This window comes from Vespula vulgaris, chromosome 8 (assembly GCF_905475345.1).
Source record: "Vespula vulgaris chromosome 8, iyVesVulg1.1, whole genome shotgun sequence".
Classification (NCBI taxonomy): domain Eukaryota; kingdom Metazoa; phylum Arthropoda; class Insecta; order Hymenoptera; family Vespidae; genus Vespula; species Vespula vulgaris.
In genome coordinates this window covers 8,439,015-8,456,116 of record NC_066593.1, presented here as the reverse complement: position 1 = coordinate 8,456,116, position 17,102 = coordinate 8,439,015, and the positions used below count along the sequence as shown (strand labels likewise).

At 32.7% G+C, this 17,102-nt stretch overlaps 1 protein-coding gene across 4 annotated transcripts in view; it reads right to left on the bottom strand.

The window, feature by feature from the left end:
- LOC127065660 (acetylcholinesterase-like) overlaps positions 1-17,102 on the bottom strand; it is an 84,761-nt gene that overhangs the window by 57,035 nt on the left and 10,624 nt on the right. Inside the window, exon 1 of one of the 4 annotated variants that reach the window (XM_050998321.1) lies at positions 9,536-9,797. The exons of the other annotated variants lie outside the window; for them this stretch is intronic. The gene's annotated coding sequence lies outside the window, so the exon portion shown is untranslated. Of the gene's footprint in view, positions 1-9,535; positions 9,798-17,102 lie in introns of those variants that run through there. 4 annotated transcript variants of the gene reach the window in all.

Below are 17,102 nucleotides of genomic sequence, written 5' to 3'. Positions count from 1 at the left end.
TTTCATAATGAAGAATAATTTAATTTTTAGACAAAAGAAATCTTTAAAATCGATTTACAGACGGGGTTGTAAGTTTCTAAATGATATAAAACAAAAAAAAAGAAAGAAAAGGAACTCTAGAAAGTTTTTTATAATTTGAACAAAAAAGAAAGATTAACTCTAAAAATCTCGGAAAAGGGTGATCAATTTTTAAAATCGCCTTGAACGTTACATCATAATTTTGTTAAGCAGATACAGTTTATTTATTTCTTTTTTTTTACGAAAGAGATCTTAAATCGATATATTATCGATTAAATCGTCATAGAAAATGCAAACTTTTTATCGAATTTTTGAAAGAAATCTTATGTTAAACGGATGCAATAAAAATATTAAATAATCCATCAAAATTTATTACTTCAATGATTTGTGACAATAAATAATTAATTTTTTCGTTGAAATCTTTACATCGTTCTATTATAATTATGATTAAAAAAAAAGAAAAAAAATTCTCAAAATTAAGTCTCATCGATGATAATATTATAAGTATACATAATCGTGCAAAACAATGAAACATCATAATGTAATTTAAATTATTATAAAACAAAATACATTTTATAAATTAATGCAGAATAATTGTCAAGGGGGAAAAAATTGGCAAAGAAAAGAAAGAAAAATAAATACGATTTAATCGACAAAGTAAAAACTTTTCCATCGCTTTCACCCCATCGTTAGAGCTTCATCGTATCCCTTTCCACGAAAACGAAATAAGAGAGAGAGAAAGAGAGAGAGAGAGAGAGGGAGGTATTCGGAAGGTGGTCTGACCTCGATTCGACGCCCGACGACCTTACCTTTTTCCAGACATGGCAAAGATCGCGTGTACGTCCTAAGAAACGAAGAGAATATAGGTATCTTCTACGTGTCGAAAGAGAGAGGGAGAGAGAAAGAGAAAGAGAGAGAGAGAGAGAGAGAGAAAGAAAAAGAGAAAGAGAAAGAAGGCAACCTTAAGACGACTTCCTTCGAAATTCAGGCTGCACTTTGACTTGCTTTATTCGGCTAAGGTTTAATAATAGCATCCTCCATAAAAGGCTCTCGCAAGCAACCCTATGTGTATGTGTGTGCCTATATTTGTGATTATATGTATGTATGTATGTATGTATACATGTATATGTGTGTCTCTCTCTCTCTCTCTCTCTCTCTCTCTCTCTCTCTCTCTCTCTCTCTCTCTCTCTCTCTCTCTCTCTCTCTCTCTCTCTCTCTCTCTTATCTCTATCTCTTTCTCTTTCTCTTTCTCTCTGTCGACCGATCACGAAAGTCCGTGCATACTTATTAGTAGAAAGTTCCGTTGCGGAGAAGCTTTGCGGAACCATCGGCCAAAAGCCTATTTAACCTCCCACTTAGTCCACCTCGTCTACCCTCTCCCTTTCCCGTTTAACCCTTCCATTCCACTCGTGCTTCTCGAATTCCACCTTGTCGCAGGTGTCCGTTGTACACGTGTGCGCGAACCTTTACATGCATTATGTATCTATATCCCTTGTGTATATACTAGACTCTAGTGAGAGAGAGAGAGAGAGAGAGAGAGAGAGAGAGAGAGAGAGAGAGAGAGAGTATAGGGGTTGAGACTGACCTAGAGATGTCACTGGGTTAGCGTGCCCATGGGCCATCCATAACTCCGATACCAGTGATACACACTCGCTTTTACTCTGTCATACCTTGGCATGCGGCCGTTGCAGATATACTACTGACTTTATTATCTCTCTTTCTCTTTCTCTCTCTCTCTCTCTCTGTCTCTCTTTTTCTCTTTCTCTTCTTCCTATTTCTCTTTTCTTCTATTTCTATTTTTATTAACTCGACAATTACGATCGTAAATTAAATTCCGCTAAAGTTATATTCGTATTAATTTTCAATTTTCCATTGTCACGATTTATTGGAGAAAAAAATAAAAAGAAAATGTTTCTGTGGTGGTTCAACGTTGATCATTTTTTCTTCACCTCTTTTTATTTATTTCTTCTTGTTTTTCTTTTTTTTTTTGTTTTTTATCGAAACCGAATCGATAATTTGTATTCGATATAACTTTCGAACTTTTTTCCTTTTTGATAATAACGATAATTGGAAGATTAATTTTTTATTATAATATTTATTTATTTTCTAAGAGAAATAATTACCTTTTATTATTTTATTGGAATTTGCTTTGTCTTTCTTTTTTCTTTTTTGTTTGTTTTTCCAATGGAATCATAAAAGTGAAAAGTACTGTAAAAGCTATTTTTAAATAAGGTTTCAATATTATTTCGTGGATAATAATAGTGTTAATTCGATTATGCTGAACGAAGAAAAAACTTTGGCTTGATAAGAATGATAAAGAGTAAGAGAAAGATCGATGAAGGAGAAAAAGTGGTCGAAATAGCGCCTCCCTCGTTTCTATCCTCTTAAAAATCATCCACGACTATAAGGATTACGTTCTAGCGCAACGATCTATAAATTAGGATTAATAATTATATTTCTTAACGATCTTCATTAAAAGACAATAACAAAACATTAATCTTTTTTAATAACCTTGCAATTATCGCGAAACTAAATGTCGTATAATTTATTAATATTTCGCAATAATTATTGGAATAATTATATAACAAAAAAAAATTATAACAAATCTTTCACATAATCTTTATTTTTATTGAATGTATAAGATGAAATTAATGAAATCAACCAAAAAGAAGAAAGAAAAAATATTAGAAACGTCGAATAAATTTTTTCTCCGCAGGAATACCACCTATTTGTTTAATATTATACTAATATTAATATTAATTATATTATAATATTTGTTTATTATATTATAATCTTATTGTAGAATAAAGAATAATTTCAATGAAAAGTTGTAAAACGCGAGAAAAGAGAAAGAGAGAGAAGGAGAAAATAAAGGAATATTCTTCAAATGCATTTCTGGGTAATACGTTGGGTGGATAGTGTGTGTGTGTGTGTATACATTTTGGATATATACATACAGAAACGTAGGATACATAAATAGGAAGGAATTTTGCGCTCAATGAATGTCGCGAATAGCAAATTGACAAACTCGTCTGGTGTATTTACCTCTCTGGTGATCGTTTCCGATGTTACCTAAGCGTTAAAAGTCGCCCTCTAATTTTAGCATCCTGTTTTTTTCTGACCATCAGACAGACAGAAAACAACATCGTGATAGAACACAATAATGCCTAGATAACATTAATCTAAGAAAGGAAGTAAAGAAAGGATAATAAATTTTTTTCGATAAATAGAATCGAACTATAACGTTCGTTAAAAACGAATTAGTTAAGCGTTGGCGGAAAATTTAAAAGGTCGAAAGTACCGACAAATTTCAATAGAAATTCGATCGGATCGGATCGGACCGGATGGGAGCAGATCGGATCGGATCGCATTGGATCAGATCGCTTTCGGATCGAAAACTACTTTTATTTCAGTTTGATCTTTCGATGTCGAGCGTTAAAACCAGGAGAATTAGTGGCCGGTAAATTAAACGCTTTAATTTAAAACAATGGTAAGGAAACAATTTGATGTGTATCGATAAATGCGTTTAAGTTCTCGTCACGTTTCGTTCTATTCGGAATAATTGATTATAAGAAGATTTCATTAACCACTAAAATGTTCTCCGTACGTTCGAAAGTTTAAACGTTGTTATTTCTATTATTGCGAAAAGTTCAAACTAGAAGAGAGAGAGAGAGAGAGAGAGAAGGAGAGGACGGAAAGAAAATAATCGTCTATAATTTTTTTGTTTCTTATTATTCTTTTTTTTTTCTTTTTTTCTTTCGTAGACTAAAATACAATAATTATGGGAAATTTCTTGAAAGAGAAAAAGAAACGGGGAAAAGAAAACAAAAAAAAAGAAAAGAAAAGAAAAGAGGAAAAAAAAGAAAATTTCTATCCATCGTCCATCGTCATGCAGAAATTGCATAGATATGTATGGGTAACGCATAGAACATTGGATGATAGGGTAGGGGGGAAAGAACGAAGAACATCCTAACGAACGAACGAAGCTAATGCCTTTCGCGTTGTTTTACGTTGTAACAGCGGAAGGTCTTCCTTTTGAAACAGAATCCGGCATAGAGGAAATTACGATGCGGCATACTCACTACGACGTCCTCCCACTCAACGTTTTCAAACCTTTACGTTTCTGTACGTGAATAAGACTTATTAGTAGGTTTCCCAGCTTTTCCGAGAGAGACGTCTATAGGTAGTATATGTATATACGTATCTGTACGTATGTATAGAAAGAGAGAGAAAGAAGGACAAAACGTACATACAAAAAGAGGAACAGAGAGAGAGAGAGAGAGAGAGAGAAAGAAAGAGGGACTTTGCAGTTTGCACTCTAACTTTTCCTCCACCCGTTTTAATCATCCAAGCTTGTACGGATTTACAGTCACGGAACGTAGGAACGATGTCATGTGTTTCTTCGTAAATGCAATTCAGCCGCATGCACCACCAAATAACAGCAACAACAACAACATCAGCGATACCAACAGCTGTACCAACAACAGCAACAGCAACAGCAGTAGCTACAGCAACAGCATCAGAAGCAACGTAGTTTACTCTCTCTCTCTCTCTCTCTCTCTCTCTCTCTCTCTCTCTCTCTCTCTCTCTCTCTCTCTCTCTATCATTCACGCTCGTTCGCTCGTTCGCTCGCTCTCTTATTCGGTTGACAGCACGGATGAAATTGTCAGCACAATTTGAACGCGCGGGAAGCGCGCTGTCTATGCGAGTATGACGTAATGAGAGGAGGATCGACCGCGATAAAACCAACGACAAACGAGCGTGGGATTAATTTTCAATTTGCAAGCTGCCCTACAACCAACCAACCAACCAACCAACCAACCAACCAACCAACCAACCAAGCAACCAACCAACGAACCAACCAACTAACCATCCAACCAACCAACCAACCAACTATCCAAACTAACCAACCAACCAACCAACCAAGCAAACATCTAATCAACTAATCAACTAATCCCCTCCCATTCATAATACTTTCTCCTATCGGACAAAAAGCTGCTACTGCCATTACTACACTACTATTACTGCTACTACTACGGTTAATATTACTACTGCTGCTACTGCTGCTGCTGCTGTTACTGCTTCTACTATTATTGCTGCTGCTGCTGCTGCTGCTCTTATTGGTGCTACTACCAACTATCGATTTTCTCATACAGTTCGACGCGATCGCAAACGTTCCTATATTTCCGATTAAATATCAAGCAACGGCGTTGATTAAACGGCACTTCGTGCGATAACCAACGATCGAGTTTTCATGGCTTGATCATCCACGTTTGAAGTTTATATAACGAAAAACTTCTCTCTATTTCTTTCTCCTTCTTTTTTTCTCTTTTTTGTTTCTTCCTTTCTTCATTTTTTTTTTTCTTTAGTTATATAGAATTGCTTATATCTTACGATTTTATGTCTTATGATATCTAGGAAGGATTATTAGGTTTTTCAGATTTCGTATTAATTATTGTCGGAATTAATATCAATTCATTGGATTATAATTATTTTCATAGTATGTTCATGATTGGATATATCGTATTTACGAAGTGTTAGAATCTATTTTCTTTTTCGTTTTTTTTTTATTTTTCTTCATATTAATTACTCTCAAAATTATTGTCAATCCTTTGCGTTACAATTATTTTCCAATGTTTTTTCCAAATTTATCTAGATACGTAGATATAGATATATCTATAGATATCTATATGATAAGATAATATAGAGAATGTTTCAAAATTCCTATTAGAAACTTTGAGGACTTGCAGGGGACTTGAGATAGGACCGAGTTGATAAAGTTTTGATTAGAAACCCATACGTGGAAACGTATCTTATTACGAGCAAAAGAAAATCAAATTGACATTGCAACCTAATCCATTATAAAAGCTAAATTTATATTTATGTTTATATTTATGTGTCTAGATAAATATACATAACGCAAAATATAAAAGAAGTATAAGTAGATATTGCTAATGTTACGAAATGGATGATTTTACGAATATATATTGAAATAATTATTTACGAACATATATTGAAATATTAAACCATTACGATATGATGTCAATAATGAATTACAGTTATAGCTATTTTAATAGAAATTTCGAAATGTACTCTGTACATGCATTGTATATACATACGTTCGGAGTAAAACCATCGAAACATTTGTATGCGTTAGAGTTAGAAATTTGAAGCCTCACGATATGTTAAGAATATGAGATATATAAAAGACGAGAGACTAAATCAAGAAAGAGAGAAAGAGAGATAGAAACATATTTTCATTTTATGTCTGTCTTTTCTACGATTCGGCATTTACTATTTCTCTTAAATTCGATCGAGTACCGAGTACCAGCTGAAATCTCTATTATATAGTGAATTATTCGAGTTTACTTTGTCATCAAATTATTATATCGTAAATTTTGAAAATAATATAACCTCGTATGAAACGTACGTCAAATAATTTTTATAAGATCTATCGAATTAAAATTGAATTCATTTAAATCAAATAGTTATATCGAATTCATAATCTTCGGAGAAATATTTTATAAAAATTCATAATTTTCTATAGCAAAAAATATAGAGTTCTTTTCGAAAGAAAGAGAGAGAAAGAGAGATAGACAAAAAAGATATCGTAAAATAAAAAGAAAGTCATTGGTGTTAAAAAAGAAAAAGAAAAAGAAGAAAACAAGAGAAAAGAAAAAAGAGAGAAAGAAAGAGATCGTGTAAGATCCTGCGAACGATTTTCGTGCTTGAAAGATATCAAAGGGGTATGACAAAATGGAGAAAAAAGAGGGATTCAAAAACGGAAGAAGAAAACGTTCTAGAAGAGAAGAAAGAAGAGAGAAGAAAGGATGACGGCGTCTTTGCGAAACTAAAATGAAGAAATAAAGAATAGAGAAAGAGTGAGAGCGAGAAAGAGAAGAAAAAGAGAGAGAGAGAGAGAGAGAGAGTCAACGACAGAAGCCATTCAGTGGCCATGAACCGGTCACGGCTTTATATGAGTTAAGAGAGAACTTGGTTACAATGTCAAAGGCCTTGGTAGTTCGAAGTCCCGACGAAGACGCCCGAGGGAAGAAGAAGAGAGTGAGTGAGTGAGAGAGAGAGAGAGAGAGACGATGTCGACGTCTCGCGGTTTACCCTTCGTCGGTGTCAACCGCTTATACGCGACAACCCTCTCACCCTCTTCCTCTCTCCTTCTCTCTCTTCTCTCTTTGCCACCCCTTCCATCTCTTACCCAACACCGGAAATTATCGGTCGCGAACTTACGTCTGAGAATTCTCACGAAATGTACCGAGTAAGGTGGCACGTTATAACTAAAGCACTAAAGCGAAAGCATTCTAACTAGGCGAATGGTTTTTACATTTGAAATATTTTATTATATTTTATTATTTATTATTTTATTATATTTTGTAGGTGTATATGTGCGAAGCTTGTGTGTGTGTGTGTGTGTGTGTAAATTTAATGTAATTTAAATTTCTAATTAGTCTTCTTAATTTTTAATCATGTTGTTGTTTTAATTATATACACATACACGCGCGTGCGTACACACAACATATATATATATATATATATATATATATATATATATAATGTTTTTAATTACAAGTATAGGTATATATAGAAAATAAAAGATATAGCATATGCATTCGCGAAAGAAAATATTTTTATGCATGTTGAAAATATTTTCTTTTTGTTTTTTTTTTATATTTTAATTTTTTAATTCTTCGTATTTATGAATTAGATATGGAAGTTTTTTTCACATAAATAAAGAAGTATATGCATTCTCAAGTAATTATTGTTTACGTTCAGAATATCTCCTTGTTTTCCTTGCAATTTAACTTTCTAATTCTCGTACATGCGAATTAGATATGCGTCTTAAAAAAAAAAGAAATTACCATACCTGTTAAATGTGTTTTCAAGTCAATACTTTTACGTTTGGAATATCTTATGACGCATGTGATTTAGTTTTCTAATCTCGTATTTGAATTATATAAAAAATTTGAAGCAAAAACTAGATATACTAAATGCTTTTTAAGGTCGATAATTTCACGTTTAGAATATCTTATGGTGCGCGTAATTTAGTTTTCCTATCTAAATTTGAATGAGATATGAAATGTTTTGAAGAAGAAATAGTTATATTGAACGCAATCTCAGGTCATTAATTTTACACTCGGAATATCTTATTCTTTCACATATAATTTAGTTTACTAATCTCGTATACTTTAATTGTATGAAAATAAAAACCAACTACGATTAATGCATTAGCAGATCTTTCTACGTTTAGAATAACGTAATAGAATATCTCATTATCTTGTAATTTCGTGCGACACAGTTTTCTAATCTCCTTATTTTTTTTTTTAATAGGGCGGGACGGGGGTTTAAATTAAGAGTAAAAGAAGAAAAAGGAGAAGGCAAAAAGAAAGAAAGAAAATGAAAAAATGAAAAATTCACCAAACATTTTGAGTACAATTCAAAATTGTAAAAATTCTTAATGCTTAAATTCTTCCCATATACGGACATAGAACCCATAGACATAGCCATAACCATTTACATTCTCTTTCACAAACATTTCTAACTTAATTTCTGTTGGTAAACAAGTCGTCGACGACGTTACGTAATAGTTCACGGTCTGATAGAAAAAGAAGAGACAGTAGAGAGACCTCGGTTCGAAAATAAATCCGTTCTTTTTATTCCGCCACGAAGGACATCCTCCCGAAGATCCTTTTTCTCTTTCTGTCTGTTTTCTTAAGAAAGAATAAAAAAAACAAAAAAATAATAAGTAACGTAAGTCGATCGAATCCATACGCAAAAAGTCTCTCTCTCTCTTCTCAAGAATTTAGTTTCCTTTATCAATTTATTTCTTCATTTATTTACTATTATTTATGTATTATTATTATCATTATCATCATTATTAATATTAACATTATTATTATTATTATCAATATTTCTTGTTTCGTTCTTTGTTTTTTTCTCTTTTTAATTAATTCTCCGACGAAAATATCAAAGGGGAAAATTTTTACGTAAGGTACATGGTAGTACAAGAATTTGGCAGGAACGATGTATCACGTTTGTGCCTGGTGAGCGTATAATAGGGAGGAGAGGAGGCCAGAACCGCAACGTATCTGCAGTACAAGCCACATTCGTAGTACGGTGCAAACTCTGCAACGTGCCGCACGAATATACTGAAACTGTGAGCCGTGTTATAACTATGAGAGGAAAGGAGAAGAGAGTAGGAGGTGAAGGAGGAGAAGGAGGTAGAGAAGGTTGAGGTGGTGGGAAGGGGGGAGGAGAAGGTAAAACTGCACACATAGATATAAAAAAAAGAAAAATGCACGTAGACACACATACACACACACACATATGTACGTATGAAGAAATGAAAAAGGGTGGTAAACGAAGAAGGATAAAAGTGGCGCACGACTAAATGAAGAAAGAGAGAGAGAGAGAGAGAGAAGATATGTCGTTTCAAATACTAAGCTTTAGCTCGATTATCTCGACTATGCCAGAGGCCAGAGTTTCGTGCACGTGCAAAAATTACCGGGGCTCGTTTTTTCTCTCTTTTTCCTTCTTTCTCTTGCTCTATCCTTCTCTCTCTTCCTTCTCTCTCTCTCTTTCTCTCTCTCTCGACGATTTTGCCAGGCTGGCTGGCTGGCTGGTTGGCTGGCTGGCTGGCTGACTGCCGACGAACGTAGTTTCCTACCCCGCTTGAGATTAACAGATGGCTAATCCCGACTTTGCTCTTTCCGCCAATTAGTGACCTCGCTACGTATTTCCTTCTCTCTCTCTATCTCTATGTATCTATCTCTATCTATCTATCTATCTATCTATCTATCTATCTTTATTTCTATCTCTATCTCCGTTTCTCTAGCATAGAATACTACTGACATACCCACTACTGACGAGTTTCTCTTTCTACTCTTATAACCGTTAAGTTACAACTTTGGAGAGTCGAAAGAAGAAAAAGTAAGTTATTCGAAATGAGTTCTATGTGGTACATAAAAGTTTCTTATTCTTTACCTTAGCTAAGTTATCAAAGATAAAGAGAGAGAGAGAGAGAGAGAGAGAGAGAGAGAGAGAGAGAGAGAGAAAGAGGAGAAGGATAAAAGTGATAAAGTTAAAAAACCGAAAAAGAAAGAGCAAAAAAATCATTTCTTCTCTTCTCAAAAGTCGAATCAATGTCGAAGGAAACAAAAAGGGAGGAAAAACCTCTCTTAATATATATACATGTTATACATACAGTATATGTAAGTATCTATATAGTATATGTCTATCTACAGGTTGACGAATCTTTTTAGTAAGTTTATTTACTTTAGCACCAAATAGACATTACAGGCAATGAAGAGAGATATCAGTAGATCAAGAAGACGATAGTCGCGCATTCAGACGTCAGTAATAATCCTTGACCTAGTTACCTCGTGCGAGTCAAATATTGACCTAACTCTTTCTCTCTCTCATTCTCGCGCAAGCTTTTCTCTCTCTCTCTCTCTCTCTCTCTCTCTCATTCTTTCTTTCTCTTTCTCTCTTTCTTTATTTCTCATCCCTCTCACTTCTCCGAGGTCCGAAGCCTGTCTTTACGAAGTCGTTAAAGCGAAAGGTCTTCTCCTCCCTTCTTAAACCACGACACCGTTCCACGGCTCGTTAACGTCGCAAGTCGGACGGTGTACCTCTGGCATATATTAAGACAATAACGAGCATTCTCTCTCTCTCTTTATCTCTCTCTCTCTCTCTCTCTCTCTCTCTCTCTCTCTATTTCTTTCTATCTCTATCTTTCTCACCTTCTATTCTAACAACTTGGAAAAGGGTCGTACTCCTATCAAAATTTTTATTACTTCGACATTTCAAATTAGTTCGTACTAATCTGCCCTATCGATCAACCAAACTACCGACCGACTGCTCTTAATAGATCATAAAAAAGATAAAAAAAACAAGAAGAAAAAAGATGAAGAAGAAAAGGAAAGAAAGGAAATGGAAAAGAATGAGCTCAAGAAGAAAGAAGAGGGTCAGTGATAAACAGGTGCCTACCAAACCTGCACTGTCCTACCTTCGATGATGATAAATATGAACTTTACAACGGAGAGTCCATTAAGCGAAAGGACATCGGAACGGATATGGTCGTGCAAAGAGTCACCCTCGAGTGACCTCGTAATTGATACGTCCCTTTTGTTTGCTCGGACAAGAAGATATCTCCCTCGCCCATCACTCTACCGATACTCACCCCTATCCGCCCACCCACCCACCATCATCCCCTCCTATATGTTCCTTTATCGTGGACAATAAGGATTGCAGAATAGACATGCGAAGTTTACTATGTAACTATTAACTGTTACTTATCTAACGTTCATCGAATCTTAACTCTTAAATAAAATACAATTTTTTTTTAAGTATGATTTTCTTATGAAACTGTTCATTTTTTATACGTCTTTTCTTCGAGTATATTACTGCATACATATAAATATATATACACCTATATATAAATCACCCGTTAGTGCACGCGCGCCTGTGTGTGTGCGTTTGTGTGTGTAGCGAAACTGAACAGATAATTTTTACAATGGAATAACTTTCTTAAAATTCGCCCGAACAATTCTTTTTCTTTTCCCTTTTTGTTTTTTGAGAAGCCAAAAGAATTAATGTTAGTATCAGATAAAGTATAAAAAATATGCTTGAAAAAATTTTAATTGGTCGATATTACGTAAGAAAAAGTAAAGGTGACTTTTTACAATCCTTCTTTCTTTTTTACATCTTTCAATGCATTTTTATATCTGTCGCTTCTTTTCACGTCAACCAATTTCAATTTTATATATATATATATATATATATATATATAACATAATATGTATGTATATGTAATGTCATTCTCTTTTGAAGACTTGAGATCTTGGAGGAAGCTGCGATATGACAGGATTTTTGTTCTCTTCTAGGTCGACAAGCGGCTACTTCTAAAGAATGCAACTTTCTGTTATCTCTAACGATCGCACGTCGATAATTATTTGTCACTTAGAAGCGACATCTCATTTATTTATTATAATTTTTATATTACATTTAACTTACGTTTATCGTCATTTTAAGTCAGAAAAAACAAAAAAGAAGAAAAACGTTATATATGAAACCATTCACAGCTCTCTATCCATTTGATCAGTATATTAATTAATTAATATTGAGTATTGTTGTAAAATAAATGAGCAATATACATGGACGAATATTTCGGTCAGTGTTTATAATAAAATATCAATACGTAATATAAATGGTCGGTATAAATAATTAAACGTTTGAGTTGCGTTGTAAGTTTATCATAAATACTGACAAATTATTATATTTACAAACATTACATTTACAAATACTGATATTTTTCTTTTTTTTTTATTAAATCGATGTGATAATTGACCATTTATATTACATGATATTGTATTATGAATAATGATCAATTATTTAAATTATTGATTTATTAAAAAAAGATTTAATGATAGTGACGCGATGAATTACAAGCCGTATTAAATGTTTCGTTATATTATTTACTCTCGATCTTAATAAAATTTCTTTTTTTTCTGTTTTTTTTTTCTTTGGTTCTTTTAATTTTATTTTGATACCTATAAATTAAAAAAAAAGGAAGAGAAAGATAAAGAAAAAGACAAAAAAAAATTAAGATACGATGATCGAAATGTACAGGATTTGACTCGATGAATCCAATTTATTCGATGCATTCTTACGTGCTACTTGAAAGAATGTAGCTCTTGCTGGCTTAAAGAAAATCCGCGCGAAGTGTCCTTTCTCCTCGAATAACCAACTCGAGATTCGGATGTATAGTATGGAACAGTCGATCGATATCTACTCGAAAAGTCGGCAAATAACTTTAGGTCAAGCATCCGGCCACGAAAAATAACTTGTTCGAGGGGTTCGAGGTGAGTACATGTAAAGTCGGGTCGCTTCGTTAACTCGTGTATCATTGAATGTTTTTTATTTCCCTCTCTCTTTTCCTCTGTTTCTCTTTATCTCTTTCTTTTCCTATCTTTCTGTTTTTGAATCATTTTCGTATCGCAAAAAATGATGTATTTTTTTCTTAACTCAAATCGTATAAAGATTATCAATACGTTTCACAAATTCTTGAATTTAATGTTAACTTTTTTATGATCTGAATTTTGTTTCTTATCCATATACAAAACAAAAAAATATTTTGTAATATATTATATAATTTATATAAATAAAACTATATTGTACTGCTTATAAGTATAAACTGATATTTGAAAGAAAAGAAAATATTTCATCCATTTCAATGTCTTAAATTTGATGTTAATATTTCACTAACTTCTTAAAAATTTTTTTCTTCTCTAAAAAAATTACTGTGCAATGTAAAACATATTCTATAACTTGTACCAGTATATATGACGTAATACATTATATTAGAAATACATTTTTAAAAGTTACATTATAGATATTTAACATCGTTTAATAAGAAAAAAATATCTAAAAAAATTCTCGAAAGGAATGATCTTTTTTTAGACATTTTTAAAAAGATGAATATAATGACCCTAAATATTTCAGTAGCTATGTTATGTAAAGGTTTGGAATTAAAAAGAAAAGAAAAGAAACAAAAAATGTTTCCTTTGTTAATGCGAGCAATGAAAAAATACAGAACATTCTTACAAGACTTTTTTTCAAAGATAATTACATACATGTGTGTCTACGTATGTATGTGGGTGGGTTGTTGAGTGTGGGTACGCGCGCGCAATTGGAGTAGATATATGGAATTTCCGTTTGTAAAAGTTGTTATTAAATTTCTAAAAGTTTTCAAATATTTTGCTGACCTACACCAGCAGATTCAATATACCTACGGTTAGTATATGTGTATGTATATATGTAACTATATTATATAGTCGATTGTAGAAGTAAAGTAATGGAGTAACGTGCCAGGCTAAACCAGACACCGGAGTTCTATTCTCCTACTCGAACGACTTTGTACCTTCCCTTTGTACTTTCTACCTCTATTTTTCATCCCCTCTTTTGTGTTCGCCTTTTCGTAGAAACGAATAAACCTCGGACTACTCGTAAGTGATTTCGAGAGAAGCTCTCTCTTTTTTTCTACTTGAGTAAATTGAAGAGCAATAAAATAGACAGTGATATTAAAGGAAAGGAAATAAAATTAGAAAAGTAAAATAATATCGAATTAATTAATTTCTACGATTATTATTAAAAATGCACCGATTATTTGTTAAATTTGTTATCAATTTCACTATTATTATTATTATTATTATTATTATTATTATTATTATTATTATTATTATTATTATTATTATTATAAATGAATACAAATATTTATTGCATACTCAAATCTTTTAACATTCTTTCTTTCTTTTCCTTGTTTTTATTTAATTCATTATACATAATTCATTATGATAATTTCATTAATCCAATATCATTATCATTATCATTCCCATTAATTTTAAATAGATATAATTATTGAAACACACTTGAATCTTACTTAAGTTATCAAAAATTGATCAGAAAACACACGATAAGGACGTATTTGGAACTTGAAAACATTTGAGAGAACAATGATACGAAAATAACTTATAGGATATTTACGGAGCAAAGTGATTTCAATAGAAAAAGAAAGGAAAAAGAAAAAAGGAAAGAAAAAAAAGAAATGGTTTGCCTTGAAAAAAATAAGATCCGTGAAACAAAAGGTATGATACATATTTTGGAGTTGTAATAGTACGCCTTGCTTGAAGCGATACTCGAGAGTCGTTTAATATCAACCGTTCATTGAGATTTTTTTATTTTCATTTGCAAAATCGGAGCATCCTTCGAATTAGAAATGCAGCAGATGCAATGAATATAAATATAAGAGGAAGAATTTTGTTTAACTCTTTTTCTCTTTATCTCTCTTTCTCTTTCTGTTACTTACTTTATTTGCACTTTCCCTATCTCTCTCTCTCTCTCTCTCTCTCTCTCTCTCTCTCTCTCTCTCTCTTTCTCTCTCTCTCAGATCCAATTAATGTTTAAGCCGACAAACCCACGAAAAGTTTCGACCGTCGAAAGCATCCCCTGGACTTGGTCGCACATTTAAGCAAATTGAAGTAGAGCTTGAGCGTATTTTGCACAACCTAAACCACTTTTAGGTTCCGTTTGTGTGTATATATATGTATATGTATATGTATATGTATATATGTATAAATACATACATACATACATACATACATATATATATATATATATATATACATAATTCTATCTATGTGCGTATGTTGTGTATAAACGAAAGGATCGAATAGAATTATACTTCGCTCTTTCTTGGAATAAATTCATAATAAATTCATGTTTCTTTTTATTCGTTTTCTTTTTCTTAATTAATCCTTATCAAACACACACGCGCGCAATTATATAAGCAATTAATTTTCGATTCGTTTCCAATATTTTTGTTTACACAACATTTATAAATATTTTTAATAACAAACAACTATAATTATAAAGATTATCTATTGGTGGCAAATTAAAATTCACAAAATCTTTTTTATTCAATCGCAGATTGATAAACATGATGTAACAGTATTTTAGAATTGATGATAATTTATAAATAGATTTGAGATGATTGATAATCAAAGAAAGAAAAAGAAAATTTTTTTTCGAAACAAATTTTTTCAATTAGATATTATATCTCTTTTTTAAAGAACGAAAGCGATAGAAAATTTGCGGAAAGATAATAATTCGCGTTAGAACGTATACCGTATAATCCCGATAACAACGCAACGATAAATTAACTTAATCCTCTTCTACACACATAACAGCACATACACAGTGGTATTGAAGGATCACCGGTGAGCTAAACGATATTATTCGTCTGGTCACGTTAACGATCAACGATCACGAGAATCTCGATGAATCGATCTTACGCAAACTTTGATTTTCTACTCTAATATAATATATGGTGTACGATAAATTCAAAGAAATATCACCCCAGTGAAAACTGTTACCGCTACGTTTTCCGTAAGAAAAAAGAATGAAGAAAAAAAAGAAAACAAAAATTAAAAGAAAAAAAAAGGAAAAGTACAGAATAAAGAAATAAAAAGTTTCAGAAATCTTTGATTTAATTCGATCTTCATGCCGATGACGTCAAGTGTTCTCGAATGAACGACAGTTTTTTTAACTCTTCGACTTTCATCTAAATCCTTTGTCTGTCTGTGTGTGTGTGTGTTTCGTTCTACATCAGTTTATAGAGGACAAAAACAAATCTATTCGCTTGTTATTTTAGAGAAGAAAAAATCGAGTCAATTAAAAAACTAACAAAAAATACTACATGAATGATAAAAAGAGGAGAGAGAAAGAGAGAGAGAGAGAGAAAAAGAGAGAGAAAAATAGAAATATATTTTATATATCTCTATTTCTATTTCTCTAACTTCATTTATATAAGATAAATTAATTGTAAAATTAAAAAATTTGATGGGAAACATGAATAGATCAGCGGTCTTTTCTTTCGGAGTCTATTTATTTGGGCACTTGACCCTATCGGGAGAAAGCAGTCAGAAAGATGGTGAGTTCGGGGTCGACGGTGAAAAAGGAGAGAGGGGGAAGGGGCGGGGGGAGGGGAATGAGTTTCGAGCGGACGCAGCGTCCTTTCGATAGGAGTGCACGGGGTGGCAATGCGTCGGTGGCTGCTGTGCTGCAGCCGCAATGCAGCGCATCGACAAAGAAAAAGAAAAAAAAAGAAAGAAAAAGAAAAAGGAAAAATAAAAAAAAGAGAAAATGTCTCTCTCGTTCGGACAATGACGAGGACAACGACAACGACGACAACGACGACGACGACGACGACGACGACGACGACGACGGATAAAAATTACATTTAACTCTTCTTATATTTTTTTCTTCTTCTTTTATACCGGTTCTCTAATACCCCATTGATTCTCCATCGTATTATATTCGCTCGTCGAAACAGGAACCTATAATATTTCTATTGATGGTAAAAAGAGAAAAAGAGAGAATAAAAGTTTCGATATAATGGCGGATTCGGTCGAATGGACCACCAGATTGATGTTTTTATTATATTCTTTTATTTTCTATTTATTTTCTTTTCTTCTCCTTCTTTCCTTTCTTTCTTTTCGGTCCTATCGGATTCT